The sequence below is a fragment of the Arachis hypogaea genome, chromosome 15 (genome assembly GCF_003086295.3).
Source record: "Arachis hypogaea cultivar Tifrunner chromosome 15, arahy.Tifrunner.gnm2.J5K5, whole genome shotgun sequence".
NCBI classification, from domain to species: Eukaryota; Viridiplantae; Streptophyta; class Magnoliopsida; order Fabales; family Fabaceae; genus Arachis; species Arachis hypogaea.
Genome location: NC_092050.1, coordinates 71,133,666 through 71,142,500, shown reverse-complemented (window position 1 = coordinate 71,142,500; position 8,835 = coordinate 71,133,666). Strand labels below are relative to the sequence as shown.

General features: G+C 39.9%; 1 non-coding gene across 1 annotated transcript; it reads left to right on the top strand.

The window, feature by feature from the left end:
• Positions 1–3,073: 3,073 nt before the first annotated feature.
• On the top strand, positions 3,074–3,180 carry LOC112752144 (small nucleolar RNA R71). Its single transcript, XR_003176589.1, has one exon. It is a non-coding gene; the product is annotated as a small nucleolar RNA R71 (small nucleolar RNA).
• Positions 3,181–8,835: the final 5,655 nt, after the last annotated feature.

The window sequence follows — 8,835 nt, the reverse complement described above, 5'->3', positions numbered from 1 at the left end:
TAAGGCGATCTTTAGCTTATCGAATGCCTCTATACAGTCCTCACTGAACTCGAACTCAATATCTTTCTGCAGAAGTCTGGATAAGGGCAGTGCTACCTTACTGAAGTCCTTGATGAACCGCCGATAGAAACCTGCATGGCCAAGGAACGAACGAACTTCCCTCACGGAGGAGGGGTAAGGCAGACTAGAAATGACATTTACCTTTGCTGGATCTACAGAAATACCAGTGTTAGAGACAACATGTCCGAGTACAATACCTTGTTTGACCATAAAATGACACTTTTCAAAATTTAAAACAAGGTTTGAACTAACACACTTGTCTAACACTTTAGATAAGCTATCCAAGCAAAGGCTAAAGGAATCACCATATATGCTAAAATCATCCATAAAAACCTCTATATAGTTCTCAATAAGATCAGAGAAAAGACTCATCATGCACCTTTGGAAAGTAGCTAGTGCATTGCACAAGCCAAAGGGCATTCTCTTGTAAGCATAAGACCCAAAGGGACATGTAAATGTAGTCTTTTCCTGATCTTCAGGAGCTATATGAATCTGGAAATAGCCTGTGTAACCATCTAAAAAGTAATAATGTGATTTACCTGACAGACGATCCAGCATTTTATCAATGAATGGCAAGGGTAGTGATCCTTACGAGTGGCCTGGTTGAGACGTCTGTAATCAATGCAGACCCTCCAGGCGTTCTGTACTCTGGTTGCTAGGAGCTCTCCTTGCTCATTTTTCACTGTAGTGACTCCAGACTTCTTGGGCACCACTTGTACTGGGCTTACCCATTCACTGTCTGAGATGGGATAGATGATATCTGCCTCAAGTAATCTGGTCACTTCTTTTTTGACAACCTCTAAGATAGTGGGATTCAATCTTCTTTGGGGTTGACGGACAAACCTTGCTCCCTCTTCTAAAAATATTCTGTGCTCACAAACTTGAGGGTTGATGCCTACTATGTCTGCCAAGCTCCACCCAATTACCTTCTTGTGTCTTCTCAGCACACTAAGTAATTGTTCCTCTTGTTGGGAAGTAAGTTCCCTTGCAATAATGACTGGGAGCTTCTGATCATCCTCAAGGTAAGCATACTTGAGGTGAAATGGTAGCGGCTTTAACTCCAATTTCTGCTCCTGACTGGGCACTGGATCTTCTGGAGCTGGTGATAATGGCAAGTTGTCCTCATTGTGTTTAGAGGGTTTCCCCACACTTGGACCTTGCTCCATGTGCATCTCTTCTAATTCTTCTTGTTGGACTGCAGCTACAGTCTTATCAATGATGTAGCATAGAAAGACGGAATGATCTTCCGGAGGGTGCTTCATGGCTTCATTCAGATTGAAGCTTACTGCTCGGTCGTCTATCTCAAAAGAGTAGGTTCTTGAAAAGGCATCCAGCTTGAACTTTGAAGTCTTCAGGAATGGTCTTCTAAGCAGGATGGATGACGGCTTTCCTGAGTCATTTTGGGGCATCTCCAGGATATAAAAGTCAATGGGAAATGTGAGCCCCTTAATGCTCACCAGCACGTCCTCAGCAATTTCAACCACTGTAATAATGCTCTTATCTGCTAACATAAAATGAGCTGCCGACCTTTTTAAAGGAGGGAGCCTCAAAGCATCATATATGGACAAAGACATTATACTAACACAGGCGCCTAAATCACACATGCAGTCAGAAAATATTACACCCCCAATGGTACAGTTAACCATGCATGGTCCTGGGTCACTACATTTTTCAGGTATATCCCCCATTAAAGCAGATAGGGAACTACCTAAAGGAATAGTTTCTAGTTCATTAATCTTATCCTTATGTATGCACAGATCCTTTAAAAATTTCGCATATTTAGGCACTTGTTGGATAACATAAAAAAGGGGAACAGTTACCTCAACCTTTTTGAAAATTTCTACCATTTTAGGATCAAGTTCCATCTGTTTCCTGGACTTCCTTGCAAGGTGTGGAAATGGGATAGGAATGGTATCTCTTACAGCTTCATCTTGCTTGGGTTCTCCATTCCTTGGTTGAGCTGCTTCTTCTTCAACCATGTCTTGCACTTCCTCTTCCTCTTCCTCTTCAACTTCCTCCACCTCAACCATGTCTGCATTGGAGCGTGTCCCTGTGGGCTTGGCTCCTCCTGATTCCTCTCTTGCAGGGTGGTTCCAGACCTCAAAGTGATGGCATTGATGCCACCCTTGGGATTGGGTAAGGGTTGAGAAGGAATTCCATTGGAGCTTGCAGGTTGAGTGCTAGAAGTACTTGATGATCCCATCTGGGAGACGAGAGCCTGTATAGCGGATGTTAGACCGTTAAGTGTACTTTCCATGCTCTTTTGTCCTTGTGCAAGGGACTGAAGCAACTCGTCATTTGAAGAGGAGGGGTAAGTGAGGCCTGCTGTTGGTTGTTCTGAGGTGTTTGGGATTGCCTTAGGTGAGGTGCTCTGTAAGGCTGGTTCTGGTTCTGCTGTCTGTTGTTGTTATTATTCCACCTCTGATTTTCCTGGTTGTCTCTACCTCCTCTGTTATAGTTGTCCCTCTAGCCATGGTTGGAATTATCTCTCCAGCCGTGGTTGGAGTTGTCTTGCCAACTTTGGTTATAGTTTCCACCTTGGTTGTAGTTGCCGCCTTGTTGATAGGAGCCTTGATTTGGGCGGTCATAGAAATTGTGAGTAGCTGCCAAGGTGTTGTCTTCTTGTTGGAGCTGTGGACACTCATCAGTATAATGACTATAATCACCACATATCCCGCATACCCTCTGAGGAACCAGTTGTTGACTATGTTGGGGTGAGGGATGTTGAGATTGTTGTTGATTCAGGTTTATCTACTTTAGTAGATTGGTCACCTCTCCCAGAGCTTTAGTGAAAGCAGCAGTCTCACCACTAGAGGACACCTCCGTAACAGTCCTAGGATGGTTGGTCCTATGTCTAGTGTTTCGGGTAGATTCAGCCAGATCAGCGATCAGCTGCCACACTTCTGTCGCCGTCTTGTACTTCTTCAGAGAGCCATTACTTACAGCATCTAATGTAGTTTTATCTTGAGGCTTCATACCTTGTGTAAAGTAACTGATCAACACCATCTCATCAATCTTATGGTGGGGACATGAGTCTAAGAGGTTCCTGAAACGTTCCCAGTATTCGTAGAGGGTCTCTAATTCTCCTTGGATAATACAGGAGATCTCTTTCCTTAGTCTGTCTGTAACTTCAGCTGGAAAGTATTTGTCCAGGAACTCCCTCCTGAGCGCGTCCCAGTCGGTAACTACTACCTCCGGTTGAGTGTAGTATCACTCCCTCACCTTTCCCTCAAGAGAAAACGAGAAGGCTATCAGCAGAATAGTAGTCTCATCTGCACCATGACGCCTAACAGTAGAACAGGCTGTCTGGAAATCCCTGAGGTGCTTTTTAGGCTCCTGAGCAGGTAAGCCATGAAACTTGGATATCAAGTTGATTAGCGACGTTTTCAGTTCAAAATCTGCAGCTAGATCTGGGTGACGTGCTAGATACGGTTGCAGGGTGAAGTCTGGGGCTCCTGCCTCCTGGAGGGTGATCCTCCTGGGTGCTGCCATGTTACCTGCACGTGAATCAACTGAATCAGTAGTAGAGGAGCTTGTTTCTTCCTCAAATGGCGGTTTAGATTCACTCTCAGATAAGACTGGTGAATTGGGAACAACCACTTCACCACCCTTAGAGGCTAACCGACGCCGAGCTCGCCTAATACGTGAAAGAGTTCTTTCAATTTCAGGATCAAAAGTGGCTAAGCTCGGATCAGGCAGTGAACGCGTCTTTCAATGAAAGAAACATACAGCTCATGGTAATAAAATAAAATAAAATAAAATGAAAATAAATAAATTCCAACCAATAAATTAGCACACTATTGCAACTCCCCGGCAACGGCGCCAAAAATTGATGTGGGCAGAAATTGACCGATTAAGAAATTAATAGTAAAAAGTAGTGTTGCAAGTACAGTTCTTAACCAGCTAAAATCTGCTTATCAATTTAAAAGGGTTGTCACAATTATTAGAATTAAAAATACTGGGAGTATGAATCCCAGGTCGTCTCCCAACGAGTTGACAAAAGAGTGCAGCTTATTGGTCGGAGGGTTTCCCAGAAATTTTTGAGTATAAGAAGCAGGAAAATAAATGATTATAAAATTAAGCAGTGGAAATTAACTAGAGAATTTATTTAATTCAATTAAAAGCCTTGACTGGGAGATGATTAATTGGAATTTCTATCCTTGTTGGATTTCCTCAAATGCAATCCTAGAACATTGTTGATCTACTTGGTCATCCCTCAATTAATAAGGGAAAGTCAAATAACTAACTAATAAACTATATCCTCAGGTCCTAATCCTCTCCTTAAGATTAGAGTTAGGGATTAGAGTTGTCAATCATCAACTATGCACGAGGATTAACACTTGAGTATTCCAACTTAAGGTTCTCCTTTTTATCAACTCCCAATCAAGTTGGGAAACTACTCCATTATTATGATTGTAAACTTCACAGAATTAAAAAAGGGAATATAAGGAAGACATGATAAACAATAATTAAAAAGCAATTAAAAATAAAATAGGTTCATGCATTAATAAATCCCAAAATGCAACATACTTATCCAAATAGGGTTAATGGCAAGAAAAGTAAAAGAGTAAGAAAACAAACTAGAATAATGAAACTTCCACGGAGGTAATGAGTCTTCTCGGTATCCAAAAGCAAAAACATGAAAACTCTAAACTATGAATGTAAAGGAACCTAGAGGAAGGAGTAGTTTCTCTCTAGATTCAGATCTCAAATTCAAACTATGCGTAATGTGTATGTGTCAATGTGTATGTATCTCTGCATGTTCTCTGGCTCTAATATGTGTTTCTGGGCCAAAAACTGGGTCAAAATGCGGCCCGAAATCGCCCCCAGCGTTTTCTAAATTTTCTGCAGATCGCGCATGTCACGCGTACGCGTCGCTGGCCGAAATTCCTTTCCACGCAGGCGCGTCAGGCACGTGCTCGTGTCGTTGCGCGAATCTTCAATACACACGTACATGTCAGGCACGCGTTCACGTCGCTGTGATTTTCTTTATTTCGCACACACGCGTTAGCCATGCATGCGCATCGTTGTTTTCTGGTCATCTCCTTAGTTTCTTGTGTTCCTTCCATTTTTGCAAGCTTCCTTTCCATTCTCCAAGCCATTCCTGCCCTATGAAGCCTGAAACACTTAACACACGGATCACGGCATCCATGGTATAAAGGAGAATTAAAATATACAATTTAAAGGCTTAGGAAGCAGGTTTTCAATCATAGCATGAAACTAGGAAGGAATTGTAAAATCATGCAAATCATATGAATAAGTGGGTAAAGATTTGATAAAATCCACTCAATTAAACACAATACAAACCATAAAATAGTGGTTTATCACCATGCCCATAGTAATCCTTCAAATTTGCTCCCTGGAAACAATAGCTGGCGTGCCACGCCTGGGTCTAGCGTGCCACGCCCAGTCAAAATAGTGGCATTTGCATGAAGTGGTACACCCAGCGCACACGCCCAGCTCCTTTTCTTGCTTTCTTCCTCTTTTGTTGCTCTTTTCACCTGAAATCCAAGCAAGATTTATTTCAAAGCAATGTCCCATAAATTCATCATATAATTCATGTGATTGCATCAAATGAATGAGAATTCACCAATTCTATGGTCCTTTTAGATGAGATAAAGAGGTAGATGATGCAAGTCATCAGTACATCGATGATTCAAGGTCCCATAGGAGGATATTTGATGTTGAAATTGCTTAGATGACTATCTTGAAGGAGGTTGGCATAATCATACCGAAGATATATAAATCGTTTGCAGCATAGGTTGGGCATTTTTAATCTTGTCACATTCACCAAACAGGATGATAAATTCATATTTTATGATGATTTTTAGATTGAAAATAGTAGAATTTATCAACTTAACTTACATATATTTCTTGTAAATGCATGCTTTTGTGAGTTTTCTCTTAATTGTGCTTAATTGATTAAAACATGATTTTACGCCGTTAGAATTGTCAAATTAATTTAACTTTTATTTCATTCGATGCCTTGATATGTTTGTTTAAGTTTTTTAAGGTTTAGGAGTGGTGCACGAAATTGCAATCACACTTTTCACAACTCCGCACAACTAACCAGCAAGTGCACTGGGTCGTCCAAGTAATACCTTACGTGAGTAAGGGTCGATCCCACGGAGATTGTCGGCTTGAAGCAAGCTATTGCCACCTTGTAACTCTTAGTCAGGCGGATTCAAATGGTTATGAGATTTTGATAATTAAAAGATAAATAAAACATAAAATAAGATAAAGATACTTATGTAATTCATTGGTGGGAATTTCAGATAAGCGTTTGGAGATGCTTTGTTGCTTTCGAACCTCTGCTTTCCTATTGCCTCCTTCCAATCATGCGTGCTTCCTTCCATGGCAAGCTGTATGATCCTCTCAGATGAAAAATACCAGGTACGATCTCTGCACGGCTAATCAACTATCATATTTCTCGTCTTGGATGAAAAATACCATGTACAGCTACTGCACGGCTACTCATCTATCAGTTCCCGCTAGTGCCAGAATAGGATCTCTCTATCCTTTTGCACACTGTCACTGCGCCCAACATTCACAGGTTTGAAGCTCGTAATAGCCATCCCTTCCCAGATCCTACTCGAAATACCACAGACAAGGTTTAGACTTTCCGGATCTCAGGAATGCTGCCATTGTTCTAGCCTATACCATGAATATACTAATCTCACGGACTCGGTCCGTGTATTAAATATCCAAGAGAATATACTCCGGCTGTCGTCCAATGACTACGTTGAACATCATGTAGACCGCTTGTGGTTGTCAGGCACGCGGATCTTGGCTAAGCGAGTACTGAAGATAGTGGGTGATTGTCACGGGTCACCCCTTCAGTCTGACTTAACTAAATTAAGTACAAGAGTATATCTTGGAGAAGAAGTAGGCGTGAATTGAAAGAAAAATCATAGTACTTGCATTAATTCATGAAGAACAGTAGAGCTCCTCACCTTAATCTATGAGGTGTAAAAACTCCACCGTAGAAAATACATAAGTGAAAGAGGTCTAGGCATGACCGTGAGGCCAGCCTCCATACGTGTACAATAGCATAAAAGATGATAAAGGTTCTCAAAAGCTTTTAGGTCTAAGGACTAAACGTCCAAAGATATGAATACAATAGTAAAAAGTACTATTTATACTAAACTAGTTACTAGGGATTGCAGAAAATAAGTAACTAAGTGCAGAAATCCACTTCCGGGGCCCACTTGGTGTGTGCTTGGGCTGAGCATTGAGCTTTACACGTGCATAGGCCATTCTTGGAGTTAAACGCCAGCTTGGGTGCCAGTTTGGGCGTTTTACGCCAGAAAAGGTGCCAGTTCTGGCGTTCTACACCAGAAATCTCAGGTGGGCGTTTGAACGTCAGTTTGGGCCATCAAATATCAGGCAAAGTATGAACTATTATATATTGCTGGAAAGCCTAGGATATCTACTTTCCAACACAATGAAGAGTGCGTCAATTGGGCTTCTGTAGCTCCAGAAAATCCATTTCGAGTGCAGTAGAATCAGAATCCAACAGCATCTGTAGTCCTTTCTCAGCCTCTGAATCAGATTTTTGCTCAAGTCTCTCAATTTCAGCCAGAAAATACCTGAAATCATAGAAAAATACACAAACTCATAGTAAAGTCTAGAAATGTGACTTTTGAATAAAAACTAATAAAAATATAATGAAAAGTAGATAAAACATACTAAAAACTATATAAAAATAGTGCCAAAAATGGTATAAAATATCCACTCATCAAGGAGGCAAAGAATGCTTGGAAAGATGGAAAAAAAGCATGCAAAAGTAAACATTTCATGAAGAAATGAAGAATTGGCGAAGCTGCAGAGATCCATATACATCATGCATGTATATGCATGAGATGTGTATGGATCATACATGTGTACATATGATATCCAACTCATGCCTCATTACAAAAGGCACATGACTCATGAGTTGTGGTCAGTTTTGGCCCAATTCAGTCTATTTCGGATGCATTTGAAGGAAGCATGAAGGGAGAATAAAAAACAACTTATCATACACTTATCTTTTCTTTTCTTTAGGGTTTTAGTCCTTAAATTCTAGAGAAAGAAGCTCCAACTTCTCTCTAGAATTCAAGAATTTTTTATGAATTTCTCTCTAGTTCTAGGTTTTAGTTTTGTTTAATTGTAGTTTTTAGTTTATAATTTCTTGTTTTGCTACTTTAAGTTTCTTAAAATTTCTTGTTACTTCTTCTATTTTGTTATTTTAAATTCTTGAACTCTTTTTGAATCTTCAAATTTTTTTAATGAATTTGATAGTTTATGCTTTATTCTTATTTACTTTAGTTGTTATTGTCAATTTCTTGCATTGAGTAGCTATAGTTTTTATTATTCTTGTAATTTATTAAGTTCTGTTTATACGTCTTCTAAGTGGTTGATGAAATATCTTACTTAGTTATAGAGTAGATTTTTATTCTTGGCTTGGGTTGGAAACTTGGGTGATCTTAAGTTACTAAGGTCCAAGTTGATTTGTAATTAAGAGATGTTAAGTAATCTTGTTTCCGCTAACGCTAATCTTTTACTAGTTCAATCAATAAGTTGATTAGGGCTTGTAGATTAGGATTAATTAAACCTAATTGGCTTTCTTTAATTTTTAAAGGTTGACAAATTGGATTTGCTCTTTGTAATTATTATGTTGTGGTTAGTGACAAGGATAGTGATCCTTAACCCTTAACCTTTGCCAAGACCTTTTTAGAGCTTGAATTTACTTCTCTTTTCCCTCTAGTTAATTTCTTTAATTACTCTTAGTCTTAT